Consider the following 14,641-nt stretch of genomic DNA (forward strand, 5'->3'; position numbering starts at 1 on the left):
CGGTTTGGTGGCCTCAGCATTACATCTCTGCTTTTTGCCGATGATGTGGTGCTGATGGCTTCATCACGCCGTGACCTCCAACTCTCACTGGAGTGGTTCGCAGCCGAGTGTGAAGCGGTTGGGATGAAGATCAGCACCTCCGAATCCGAGACCATGGTCCTGAGTCGGAAAAGGGTAGAGTGCCCTCTCCGGGTCAGGGATGCTGCCCTAAGTGGAGGAGTTCAAGTATCTTGGGGTCTTGTTCACGAGTGAGGGTAGGAAGGAGCGGGAGATCGACAGACGGACCGATGCAGCGTCTGCAATGATGGGGACTCTGCACCGGTCCGTAGTGGTGAAGAAGGAGCTGAGCCAAAAGGCGAATCTTTCGATTTACCAGTCAACCTACGTTCCTACGAGCTGTAGGTCGTGGCCGAAAGGACAAGATCCCGAATACAAGTGGTTGAAGTGCGTTTTCTCCGCAGGGTGTCCGGGCTCTCCCTTAGAGATAGGGTGAGGAGCTTGGTCATCCGGGAGGGACTCGGTGTCGAGCCGCTCCTCCTCCGTGTTGAGAGGAGCCAGTTGAGGTGGCTCAGGCATCTGGTTGGGATGCCACCTGGACGCCTCCCTGAAGGGGTGTTCCGGGCATGTCTCACTGGTGGGAGGCCCTGGGGACGACCCAGGACATGCTGGAGAGACAATGTTTCTCAGCTGGCCTGGGATCCTGCTGGAAGAGCTGGTTCAAGTGGCTAGGGAGAGGGAAGTCTGAGCATCTGTGCTAAATCTGCTGCCCCCCACCGACCCAACCCCGGATTAAGCAGCAGATGATGGATGGATGGTAGTTGTTACATGTTTTGATGCATTTTTACGCATTGTAAAAGATTTATGTCTGAATTTGGGGGGGCATGGAACGGATGAGGGCATTTACATGGAAAACGCATCGCTGCTTACAGAATTTTCAAGTTACGAAACTACTTCCAGAACCAATTTTTTCGTACAAAGAGGTACCACTGTATTTATAATTTATTAGTTTTGCTATGTGTATTTGCCATTTGTAATGGTACCTGCAGCATTTATCAGGGATTTATCATAGGTTTTTGGGCTGTGGATCGAATTATTCGAATTATAATGTATTCTTATGGGGAAATCCATCTCAACATACGACCATTTCGATATACAAACCAGGTCCTGGAACGAAATAAATTCGTATGCCATGGTACCACTGTATATTGAATAATAGTTTCCAAATAACTTGTCAGATACTGCAACCAGTGGCGGGGCTGGGGTCTCTTGGGGCTCCAAACAAGAAATAACTGGTACCTCCACCCCACCCTGTGCACACCACAAAATTTTGTTTTTTGCACACATAAATGCACAAGAAATAAGTAAAAAATGTACAAGGCCATGTCAAAAGAAGAATAAAGTTGTCAGTCAATATATAAATCATTTTGATAGAAAAATATTTAACAGTATAAGTAACTAAATAATGCCAAATAAAATAAACTTACTTAAAATTACACGGGCGGGGGTCTCAAATGACCAGTCCTTGTCATGTCTTTGGATCTTTGGAGTGCATTTCAGCAGCTCTCAGGGGCCCCTTTATTGGCTGACGCCCCAATCAACTACCTGGCTTGCCTATCCGCGAGCCATGCCTCTGACTTCAAGTAAAAATAATGTTTGACATTCTATGACAGTCATTTTATGGCGAGTGGCGATAGGCAGAACAATCACATACATGTACAAAATCTTCTGTTCATGAAAGAAAACTTACAATGGTCACTGGAAACTGGAATCAAAATTAACAATCAATGAAAAATGATTGAAAATTAATTAGTCAAATTCAGCCATTACTTTTGAAATGTTGTTCAGCATAATTATTATTTAACCCTTTCCGTGACAGTGGTCACTACAGTGGATAGCTATTCAAAAGTAGACACATAAGACCTTTGACTTTATAGAGTAAGTGACTATTTTTGATGTTTAAATATATATATGTATATATATATATATATATATATATATGGGGGGGTGCGTGTGTGTGTGTATATATACATAAACAGCTTTTTATTTTACGCTTAAGACCTTTAACACTTTATCGGGCACGTAAGGATTTTTGCTCATTCAAAAAATATGTATTGAATATTAGAAATTATAATTTGACTAATTAAATTATTAATTATTATTCTTAATTAAATTAATTACTGTATTTTGTATGTATTTTTACCAGTCTGTTTTGACTGGTAAGGTGAATGATAGAACATCAAAATGTAATGGATGTCTAGCACCGTCAATGGCATCCTGTGAGTTAAATGTAAGGGGTAAAAAAATAATAATAAAACATTTTTAAGTTATTATTCTTGCATGAAAACGCTTAATTCACGTTGAACTGTACTGTGTACACATATCGTGCTAGATGACTAAATATTTGCAGTAACCGCTGTTTTCCCAGTGAGGGCGCTGCCGCCTAATATTTGAGGTTAAGTATTTTATCACTGCAAATGTTTACAGTATTCCTCTTGACAAGCAGATATTCGACCAGAACTAGGTCTCCTTGGTCCAATGAGAGCCCAGAAACAGGTTTAACAAATTATATACAGCGGTACCTCTACATACGAAGTTAATTCGGTCCAGGACTTTGTAAATCGAAATGATGGTATGCTGAGCCGGATTTCCCCATAACAGTACATTATATTTCCATTAATTCGTTCCACAGCCTGAAAACCTACTCTAGATCCTTGATAAAAACTGCTGGTATTATTACAATTATATATTTTATATATTTAATTATACATAGAAATCGGAATAAATGGTGTTATATAGCGCTTTTCCACCTTTCAAGGTGCTCAAAGCACTTTACACTATCTCACCATCCACCTACTGGTGACGCAGCACCAGGAGCAATGTGGGGTTCAGTGTCTTGCTCAAGGACACTTAGACGAGTTCATCAGGGCGGAGACTTGAACCAACAACCTCTGGGTTGGGGGACCACTGAGCCACGCCACTATAATAACAGAACTATAATAACAGTATAATTATAATAATAATATTAATCATTCCGGTAATGATGTAACAAATCGAGTTCTAATGTGGTGGTAATGTATATACATCCTCGAAAAAAGATACAGTATGTTTGTTTTGCAATAATTGTTTAGTATAGAGTAGATGGTATGTAAAGATTTGAAATATATAGACCTAATGAGCAATCGGAAACTTTTGTTATTCAATGATGTCACTGTATGTAGGCAGGACAAGCCTCCCACAGGTGCATTAATATGCAAGTTAGACAGAGTCTACTTGTCGACTCAAGGTTATCTTCAACAATGTCTGAAAATTGTGCTCACAGCCATGTCTGTTTGTGTGTTTCAGTGTGTGTATACCGTTTTTCTGCTTGACATTTTTTTTTTATTTCTCCTGTGAATCAGAGGTCTGACTCACCACTGCAATTTCTTTGCTGTATGTGTGTGTGTATGTGTGAGCCCCTTTTATCATCTAATAACTTCGAATGGCACCAATGGACCCATTTCACTCCCAAGATCTTTAGCAATGCATTAATGAGGTCCTGGATTGTCTGCAGCATGAATGGACACATATTTGAACCCATTTATGTGCAAATTATGTTTTGTTTTGACCCCTTACAGGGCACTCATTGCACTCACCGGCTGACATTGACGGCGCTAGACGTCCAATCCATTTTGACTGAGGGGCAAATGAACGTTCGTTTATTCTAGCGGCATCAGTGGCACTGAAATCTGAGCATGAATAGCTTCCTGGTTGAAATAAAATTGGATGTCAGCGACATTCAATCAGTTGTACTATTAAAAAAAAAAAAAAAATCAACTTTAGAGTGTTGATTGGGCCTGTAACCAGTGTGTATTTCTGTATTTATTCCTTTTAATTTCATTAGGGTTTTATGAACATTGGATTCATTTATAAATTTATTCATAATTATAACTATATATGTATATATAATACAATCATTAATTTAACTAAGAATAATTATTGATTACAATAATATTATAATAATTCCTAATATTTTTAAATTATATTTTTTTAAATCATCAAATACAGCTTAACTTTCAACTTTTGAATAGCTGTCCACTGTAGTGACCACTGTCCTTGAAAGGGTTAACTTGACCCACCTAAATAACAATGTACATGACCTGGGAAAAAAGCCAATTCTACTGCTTGTGGTCATGTGGCATTTTCTTTTGTAGGGCATCCAATGAAAAGTAGCTTCCCTGCTTTATCTGTTCCTCTGCTCATCAAGAAAATGAGCTACAGTACTCTCTCACTGTCCCTGCATTTGGGTCCAAAACGCCACACCCGTGACAGAATTGCAAATTACCAAGCAATTTGCTTGCAGCAACGCAACTTCCAGTTTCAGTAATGTTATTTCGGTGACAAAAGCGTTTCGGACCGAAACCCCATTTTTAGGCCCATTTCGGCTGAAAATTTTCACCTACTGAATTTTTGGTGAATCTCTAGTTGTGACTTGTAATTACATACACAAATAAATGATACTATTCAAAATTATTTTATTTTTTTCTAAATATTTATTTTGCATACAGTGAGTCCAAAAAATGTTCACAACACTTCACTACAGGGTGACCCAAAAAAAAGTTTACACTGCCATACTACAACTTAAATGCCATGTTTATTCATCTTAGAATTAGAACTGAATCACAAATTATACATTATTGTAAAGAACATGTACAGTACACTCTATTTTTCAATGTGTCCTCCCTTAAGTGTCACAACAGCCTCCAGGCGCCTGCGGAACGCTTGACAGGTCTTCTTTATGTAGGATGCTGTCATCTTTTCCCAAGATCTAACAATGGACCTCTCCAAGGCTGCCACAGAAGTTTGTGGCTTTTTACAGGCACTGTCCTCCACAGTTGCCCATATGCTATAATCCAGGGGATTGAGATCTGGACTCTGGGGTGGCCACATATCACTTTGTCAATCAACTTTTTGGTCCGCACAGATCGCCACTTCCAGACCCAGGTTTTCGTGAGGCTGTTCCAGTATCTTTCAGCTTCTTTTTAACTTTGTAGACTGCACATCTGGATATTCTCAGATTTGCTGCAATCTCAGTAGGTGTAAGACCGGCACACAGCAATTCAGGTACAGCTAAAGTTTTCTTCATTTTCAGCAGAAGCACAGGAATTGTAGAGATGAGAGATTACCAGCTGCATTGAGTGACCTTAATGTATCACTTAACCATGACAACCTATTTAGATATGTTTCAATGGCTTTTAAACAAGCAGTCAACTGAGTGTAAACTTTTTTTTGGGTCACCCTGTATTTCCGTTTTCTTTTATATACCCTAATTTTCGGATTATAAACCGCTACTTTTTTCCCTCATTTTGAATCCTGCGGCTTATAGTCCAGTGTGGCTTATTTGTTGATTTCTTTGGGTTAATGGGTAGCACTTTATTTAACAGTGGCATCATAAGACTGTCATAAGAACATCAAAATTATGACATGACACTATCATGGGCATTACTGAATGCTTATAACAGATGTCAATATGTGTCATGTGGCATATTATATCACTAAATCCATTTATGTCCAGCTCAGATCTTTTACGTTCATTCAAAAGTGAGATAATTTGCTGGATGACACTAACAGACATCTATTATAAGCATTCATTAATGCTTATGACAGTGTCATGTAATAATTATGACTTATGACAGTATTATGGCACCACTATCCAAGAAAATGTTACCAAATACCATAACTAGCAATTAATGAAACAACTGGAACAGTAACTGAAGAAATGATTAGCACAGAACATGACTGTTATTTACATCTGTAGCGCCGCCATGCATGCTAGGAGGAATGTATATGGCACCACTATCCAAGAAAATGTTACCAAATACCATAACTAGCAATTAATGAAACAACTGGAACAGTAACTGAAGAAATAATTAGCACGGAACATGACTGTGATTTACATCTGTAGTGCCGTCATGCATGCTAGGAGGAATGTTGGATGACAACAGTGTTGAGAGCAGGTGGCAGCAGAGGTTGACTGTCTTCCCCAAGGAAGCAGTTATGGCCAAATGAAGCTTTTAGTGACAATAAGGCTTTGCAGCCAATTGGTTCAAAGCTTAATGGTGGTTCATTTGGTCTCATGACGGTCCTATGGTGCCATTGTCAAATGAAGTGTTACCAGTTAATATCTTTTGGTGTAAATATCCCATAATACAATGAGGACAGCTGCGGCTTATTGTCCAGTGTGGCTTATCTCTGAACAAATGCCGCTTTCATGTCAAATTTGGTGGCTGGCGGCCTAGTCAGGTGCGCCTTATAGTCCAGAAATTACGGTGTCCTGATTCCAACATTGATTGAAATGATTTGTTGTCCTCAGTAGTCTGCAAATAACACATATAATGACGCTTGATGACACTTATTTCGCCTCAGCCAATTTGAATATCCGCTCCGTCTTCAAGCAAAATGATTGCATCCATCACAAAATCTAGAGACATAGTTCTACCAAAAAAAAATTGCTTAACAACGTGAGTCATATCATTAAAGCAAATGTACCCACGCCAGCTGCCAGGAAGGACAAAAGCCTCAAGATTTAGATGTCAAATGATGTTCTCAAGCTTTCCCTGCAGGATGTGTGGAAAAATACAAAACGAATAACGCCTAACATAAAAGAACAATACAAAGCATTTCTCTGTGTCACTTTTTTCATGTAGTTTTTACAGATCGGGCAAGGCAACTTATGTAAAATGTTTGTGGCTTTTCAGTAGATGAGTCAAAAGTTTCTTTTGTAGATGAATCACCATGCAGTGATCAAGGTGATCTTTCTCTGTCAAATGTAAAATAATATTAAGTTTGAGTTCTCAGATTATGGAACGGTAGTGTCAGGAACAGTGACTCCTAACCAGGGGTGAAAGTGGGTTCTTTGATCACAAAAATATGACGGCAACTGTCAAAACCCCATATTTAAAAAAAAAAAAAAAAGTTTTTAAACCTGCCACGTTACCACACACGCATCTCCAATAAGAACAGTCTACTAACGTCAGATTTACAAGTGTTAATTACAAGCTTAATAAAAAGGTTGTGCATCATAATCTGTTTCCACAGATATTTATTATTCATTTGTTTATTCTACTTAGTTTTTCGCAGCATGTCTCTGTATCTGACAAGTCGCTTAGCCCTGCACATGCAGGCTGCACAAAAACCCATAAAAAACTGGACTCAGCCTTTCGTTCAGTTGGCTGACATACTGACATATGATCAGCATGGATAGTTAGCTCTGAATGATTTAAATGCACGTTTTTTGGGGGGAGGGACAACAAATAGAGGGGAAAAAAACAAGCATGTTGAATTAAAGGGGTAATGCAACAGAAAATTGATCAGATCTTTAAGAGAAATAAAAGATTTGATTTTAATTTAATTTAATTTTATTTTATTTGGGAGGTGAAGAATGTGCGCTTTGGACTTATTTTTGTTAATTTACAGTGGGGCAAATAAGTATTTAGTCAACCACCAATTGTGCAAGTTCTCCTACTTGAAAAGATTAGAGAGGCCTATAATTGTCAACATGGGTAAACCTCAACCATGAGAGACAGAATGTGGGAAAAAAAACTGAAAATCACATTGTTTGATTTTTAAAGAATTTATTTCCAAATTACAGTGGAAAATAAGTATTTGGTCAATACCAAAAGTTCAGCTCGATACTTTATTATGTACCCTTTGTTGGCAATAACGGAGGCCAAACGTTTTCTGTAACTGTAACTTGGATTACGGCAGTGCTTCTCAATTATTTTCTGTTACGCCCCCCCAAGGAAGACGTAAATGTTTCGCGCCCCCCCCAAACTCTCTGCCGCCACTGTAAACAGTACTATTATAAGTACGCCTCAGCCTAACGTGTCCTTTTTTTCTATTAAAGAAAAAAGTAACATAGATCAACTTATAATAAAATATAACTTTATTAACATTGTTTTGCTTGTAACAGAAAAGACTTAACGCGTATAAATTTGCCTGAAGTAAAAAAAAAAAAATAAATAAATAAAAAAGTCACATCCAAACTGTAAAAATACACTCAAGGTACATTTTTGACCATTTGATACTGAAAAATAAAATGTAATAAAATCAGTAAATAATAACAAATTCAAATTGATTAGAAACATTTACTCTTCAAGACAACATGCCAAAAAAATTTGACCGAAAAAAACAAAACTGAGTAGAAGGGGGGGAAAAGTGTCTTTGGACAGAAGGAAAGTTTTTATTTTCGCCGATTCACCACAGTGATCACTGGTTTACTGATATAACACTGACAAAGCGGGACGATTGTGACAATTGGGAATATTCGGCACGTTTTCGCTGAAAAACAATCAAGCGGCTTATCAATAAGATTGAGGTCTAATGTCTTTAAGTGGCGTCTTAACTGATTTGGCTTCAGATTCTCCGCTATAATCATTTTTAGACTCAGCAAACAGTGGTCTTTCCTCATTTCCCACTATATTAAAAGTCAAAGCCAAAAGGCAAACGGCCCGAAAAAAGCGCATTCTCGGCGGCCGAGGAAGAACCGTAGGTGAGGGCGGTGGTCGTGACGATCCCAAGCCGAAAACGGCACTTCTCGGCCGGACACGTGAGAACCGGAGAAGACAGTGGGTCGCAGCGTGAGTCCAGCTCTACATGAGTCTCTTCCGTGTGCTCTTGTTTATCTTCAAAAATACTGCACGCACTTTGAAAAGGAGAGCGCCACTGCCACCCACGGAGTGGATGTGCAAGTACACTTTATTCTAGTACGGCCAAAAAAAAGAAAAAAAAAAGCATGTTCCCCGAGGTCACTCGCGCCACCCCTGGCATTCGCTCTGCGCCCCCCTGGGGGGGCGCGCCCCACCATTTGAGAAGTACTGGATTACGGATTGGATCATGACAAGAGCGGATCGTCTCAGCCATACTTGTCAGTATCTTGAAAGTTCTATTCAAACCATCCATTTTTTCCAAGTGTTTGCCCACATTAGTGTTTGCGGCAAGCAGTTTTTGTAATGAGGGAGTAAGCTGGAATACCCAGCGAAAACCAGGTAAGCAGAGGGAGGTAGGCCAGAGCCAATATGCTCTAACCGCCAATACAATGCGCTTCTAAAACAACACACTTTGACTATCTAGTTTTTTTTTATTTAACATGGAGCACTTTTGAAACCCTAAATAGAAAAAAATGAATGTTGAATGCCATGTGTATGTGTGTGAATACACAGGGGCAGTTTACATGGCGACTCTGCGACACAAAGACGCATTGACTGTGTTGCGGAGTGGCCTCACGTTCGTGTGGTGTCGGCGAAGATGGAAGGCAAAGACACAAACCTTGGAATCCTGCCTCCAAAGGTGAAGAATTCGATTGCAGGGGCTTGAGGGGGGCTTGCTCCGCTTGCATATCAAAAGCTCCCGCGGCGCGGGACCACGCCGATAACGTCAGCACTCGTACAAGTCACATTGGGCGTGCGCAGCGGTGCTACTAAACATTAAGAACAGCAAATATGGCGGAACGTCGGCTTTAATTTACTGTTTTTGTAAATTTTTTAATTCAAATAGGTTGAATGTTTCCATTTTTGTGCCTTTTTGAACAAAAGAAAATGCCATTGCTTGGAGTGGGCGGGCATGTTGTCTTCCGGGCTGAGGAGGTCAAAGTGCATCATTCGCTGTCGCCTTGTAAATCTGCACTGCCCCCTAGGGCCTGGCATGAATACTACATCGTTTTCATGAGGAATTGCAACATTGTTCGAATGGAGACGTAACCATATAGATGCAAACATGAAATTTTTCGTCTAAAGCTAAATTGTAAAAACTGCTTCGAGACAAATATTTAATGACCAAACCACATGCAAATCCCAGTCATGTGACTTATGTAGAGAAAGAAAAAGAAGCACATTGGAGATTAGTTGAAGTTGGAGATGACTCAATGTATATATATTTTCAGAGATTCGGATGATAAGAGGAAGAACTAATTAAAGTGAACAGAGAAAAACATGGAAAAAGAGAAAGAGGACACTCACTAGAAGAGCCAGAAAGTGAGACCGAAGAGAGACTGCAAGGGAGCCACAGAGATGGAAGGGTGATGGGGAATGATGGATGTAGAGGGGAGTAAAAGAACCGCAGTAGAAGAGAGGGATATCAAGAATAGGAGGACTGTGGAGGTGGGATAAAAGGAAGGAGAGCGCTAGAGACAGAAATAGAGAGAGAGAAGGAAAGAGCTATTCTGGTAATGATGTTGTTGCCATGGAGATGCTTTCCCCCAGTCCGACTACTCCACAGGTGCCTTGTGGGGATTTTTAAAGGTTGCTGCTGATTGGTGGTGATCTGCAGAACACAAAGCTATTGATTGGTTGACTGAGGTGAAGGGCAAAGGTCCTCCCTTGCATGCCATTACCCTTTAAATGTATTTAGCACCCTAGTCTGTTCATTTTTAAATCGACGCGCATGATTATTCAGTATTAGCACTACTCTTGAATAAATTAATCCCTGAATTTCATTTGGGAAATGGTAATCTTTTATTTTTTTATATATATTTTTTAAATTACACATGCAGTATGGGCATATCAAAAGTGTGAAATGCTGAAATACATATCCCAAGCAAGCTCTCCAATTCCAATTTAAAGAGCATACGACACCAGAAAAAAAGTCTTAAATGGCATTATTATGTGAATTAGAATCATATTTTGAGACGATTCGACCATATACAACAATTTAGCAAAGCGCAGATGACGAGAAATTAGTCTTTTAATCTGCCGGTTAGCCACGCCTACAATTATAGGGCTTTAGTGTCCCCAACAGGTGGATGACGTCAGCGGTAGACTAGGCTCATCGGTTTTACTATTCAGCCCATTGAGGGGGAATTGTTCAGAACGAGGAAAACGAGACGAAGAGAGCTGCAAAATGTCATTGTTTCAGTCTCTCTACTCCCAATATTTTTACAGGATATTCTTTTTATCCAAGTATTTTCCCCAATAGCTATATAAATGGCTTGAGAAGGACCAGTCAGCCCGTCGAGGGGGAACTATTCACAATGAGGAAAACGCGACGAAGAGAGCGGCAAAATGTCATTGTTTCTGTCTCTTTACTTCAATATTTTTACAGGATATTCTTTTTATCCAAGTATTTTTCCCCAATAGCTATATAAATGGTTTGAGAAGGACCAGTCAGCCCGTCGAGGGGGAACTATTCACAATGAGGAAAACGCGACGAAGAGAGCGGCAAAATGTCATTGTTTCTGTCTCTTTACTTCAATATTTTTACAGGATATTCTTTTTACCCAAGTACTTTCCCCAATTGCTAAATAAATGGCATGGTCATGACAAATAACTTGTGCTAAATGGAATATAAAATAATAAAAATCCATTTATTCAAGACGACATGGCAAAATTACTCCATAATGGTCAAAACAGTCGACTTTACCTTTACTGTCACACCTGCCGAACGATATTTTATGACACCTAAATCGGACATATGCCATTTCCCTTCCCCGGCTTCGGAGAATGTAAACAGACCAGAAGGCGTGACAGCTAGCCGACATGCTAACCCGAACCGAGGGATGTTTCAAAGTCTTCGAAGTGGAAAATCACACATAACTAGCCTGGATTATTTGACATGACGACCCGGTTGTCGAGTTTCTTTGCGGATCGGCAAACCGCCCGGCGGAGAGCAATTTACAGTTCGTTCCCTGGAGGAGGGTGGCTGGAATTGTTGTGTAGCTAACGTGCTAACTGCTAATGAGCGTGAGGATAGCTTTTTACATGCCTATCAATGATCAAACGTAAGTAGTCCTTTATTTAAAGGAATTTTATAGTGTTTACTTTGTAATCACTGTATTCGTATTTGACATAATACAAAACAAGATGTTTACTCACTTCCTTGTAAGTCCAATGGTCCCACAGTAAATATCCACGGTGAATGGGAACCTTTTGAAACTCCAAAAAGGCGCATACGCCTCTCCCGCATACAGAATGATTTTTCTGCAGCCGTTTGGCTGGCGTGATGCAAAAAATAAAAGTATTAATCCGCAAAATCAGCTGAATCCTTCGTCCTCATACACAACAGTACACTGTAGCGTGAAGAGGACGTCTTCTACCGTACACGTCACAGCGCCCTCCTCCTCAATGCGAGACCGAAGCCGGAAGTCACTCATTTTCCTGGCGCGGGATTCAAAAAACTAAATAAATATAGCGATCGCTTCCACACACATCCAAGCGGTCCATATCATTCAGGAGCATAAAATACCGCGTGTATTATGAAATAAACATGCTTTTTCGTGTCACAAGCACTTTAACTTGGTCTATGCTCCCCAAAAATCTAATTCTGATAGGATGTATTCATATATAACACATTAATATGGTTTGATTTAAAAAATGATGACAGAATGACAAAATGACAGCTATTGACCTTTTTTTTTCAAAAGGTCTGTAGGGACATTGATTTACACTATATTATCCATATGGGTTGATCTCCTAAGGGTCACCTAACGCTAAACTTATTCCAGCTGAAGTTCAAAGTGCATTACGCTATCGTATTCTTGTCATCATTTTATTATTTTTGGATGGCTTTCATGATTGTCCAGCCATCTTTTAAATGCGTTGTATCGTCCCGATACAGTATCTCCACAGTCCTAGACTGAGATCAGACTCATTAACAGCAGCATGGGAGCCTAATTTAAGAATGGAAATTTCAGCAAATCTACGGAAATAGATTCTATGCAGGGTGCAAGCATGGATCCTCCATTTGTGCCATGCACTTTTATATTGACTGCAAAATAGTTTATCGTGCCTACTCTACCAGTAAATATTTTGCAATAATATTTGAGACTGTGTCAGCGGCTGGTGATCGCTGTCAGAAACCCCCCGTTAATTATGTCCACATTTTAGAATTGCCTACGCACGCCTGAATTTTTGCCCAAACTCTTTTCATCTTAAGCTGCAATCCTGGGTTCACTGTTTTAGCCAGATATGCTCACTGCTTTTTTTTGGGTTACTTTGCCCCATTGGTGAAAATTCATCCCACTGCCTATCAGGGGTGAAAGTGTGCCAGAACGGTCAGGAACGCAGTTCCTGTATAAGATTCAGGGCCAGAACGCAGTTCCGGTATAAGTATTATGATTGGAATGCTGTTCTGGTATAAGATTGAGAGCCGGAATGCTGTTCTGGTACACGGTGCTTTGATTCCGAAAATATGACGGCAACTGTCAAATCGCTATGTAAAAAAAAAAAAATGCTAGGCTGCCACACATGCATTTCATCTCCAAGAAGAAAACAATCTACCAACATCAGATTTACATACACAAGTGTTAACTACAAGCCTAATAAAGTGCTTGTGTAGCGTAATCCGTTTCCACCAATATTTATTATTTATTTTATTCCACGGACGGCATGGAGGTTTCCCCAGCTGCTGCAGTTATCTGTGTCTGACGATGATGAGTCACGTCAATGTGCGACTGCACGCAGCAAAGCAAAACTCCTGGATTCATTTATCTGTTGAATTGGCTGACATACTGACATGTTATCAGCAGAGATAGTTAGCTCTGATTGGTTCAAATGTGCATGCTTTCTGGAACAGCAAAAAAAAAAAAAAAAAAAAAAGGTTGAATTGATGCGACAAAAAAAGGGCAATGCAACATAAAATGGATCAAATCTTTAAGAGCAATGAAAGAGTTGGGAGGCCTATTTATCGTATTTAGTTTTATTTGCTCTGATGGGGAAGTTCAGAACATCTTAGCTGTCAATGTGAACTTTGGACTTATATTTGTTCATTTATGTTAGGCTACTTATCCATTTCCATATGATTTTAAAAAAGATATTCAAAATACTAGTATATTTCATTTCACTCTGCATAATATAAGTAATTTGTACTTATTTTTCTGAATGTATGTTACGTATATCTTTATTTAAAAAAAAAAAAAAGTAAATGTTTTCATTAACTTCAATTTTAATATACATCCTATGTTCTTAGGTAGTTAAAATTGAGATTTGACATTTAGTATGTGAGGAAATGAGGGAAAATTGGAGATGGAGGTTGGGGTTATTGCTGTTTTTGTCACATTTTATTTTGCAAATCATTGAAAAAAATACAATTTTGAATGAAAATCAGTTTTAGTATGTGTTATAAAAATAACTGTGCTAAAACAGTTTTCTTTGCATTTCAGTAGTTTAAGAAGTTTGACCCCCCCCCCCCCCCCCCCCAAAATTAAAGAAAAAAAAAAAACATTCCGGCTCCGTGGCGACCTTCACGTCGGGGAGTTCCGGCAAGAAATTCTAGCCACTTTCACCCCTGCTGCCTATGCACGTAAACCGGCAAAAGGGTGTCTTGTACGTATTCTTAGGACTTGGAAAAATTTAGGCTGGCAATTCCTATGCACATAAAGCTGCAAAAGGATGTCTTATATTTTTAGGACATGAAAAATTTAGGCTGTCAATCTCTGGACAATCAGAATAGTTTGATAAAATCTGGAAAACATTTTGTGTTCTGATCAGTGAAACTCATTTTATTTTAACAGTCAAAAACATCTGATGATCCATAAGTTACACCAGTTCAACATCCCCATCCATCTGATCTATTTCACCCAAGTCTTCTTGACCGACAGGCTGCAAGCAGAATGGGTAGGTGAGACATCGTTTCTCATCACAATGAATACTGGTACACCACAAGGTTGAGTGGT

The 14,641-nt window shown here is 39.4% G+C and overlaps 1 protein-coding gene across 1 annotated transcript in view; it reads right to left on the reverse strand.

The window, feature by feature from the left end:
- Positions 1-9,348, reverse strand: part of LOC130931808 (transmembrane ascorbate-dependent reductase CYB561) — a 52,790-nt gene extending 43,442 nt beyond the window's left edge. The window contains exon 1 of the mRNA XM_057860902.1: positions 9,304-9,348. The gene's annotated coding sequence lies outside the window, so the exon portion shown is untranslated. The remainder of the gene's footprint in view (positions 1-9,303) is intronic.
- Between the last annotated feature and the right edge of the window lie 5,293 nt (positions 9,349-14,641).

This window comes from Corythoichthys intestinalis, chromosome 16 (genome assembly GCF_030265065.1).
Source record: "Corythoichthys intestinalis isolate RoL2023-P3 chromosome 16, ASM3026506v1, whole genome shotgun sequence".
Classification (NCBI taxonomy): domain Eukaryota; kingdom Metazoa; phylum Chordata; class Actinopteri; order Syngnathiformes; family Syngnathidae; genus Corythoichthys; species Corythoichthys intestinalis.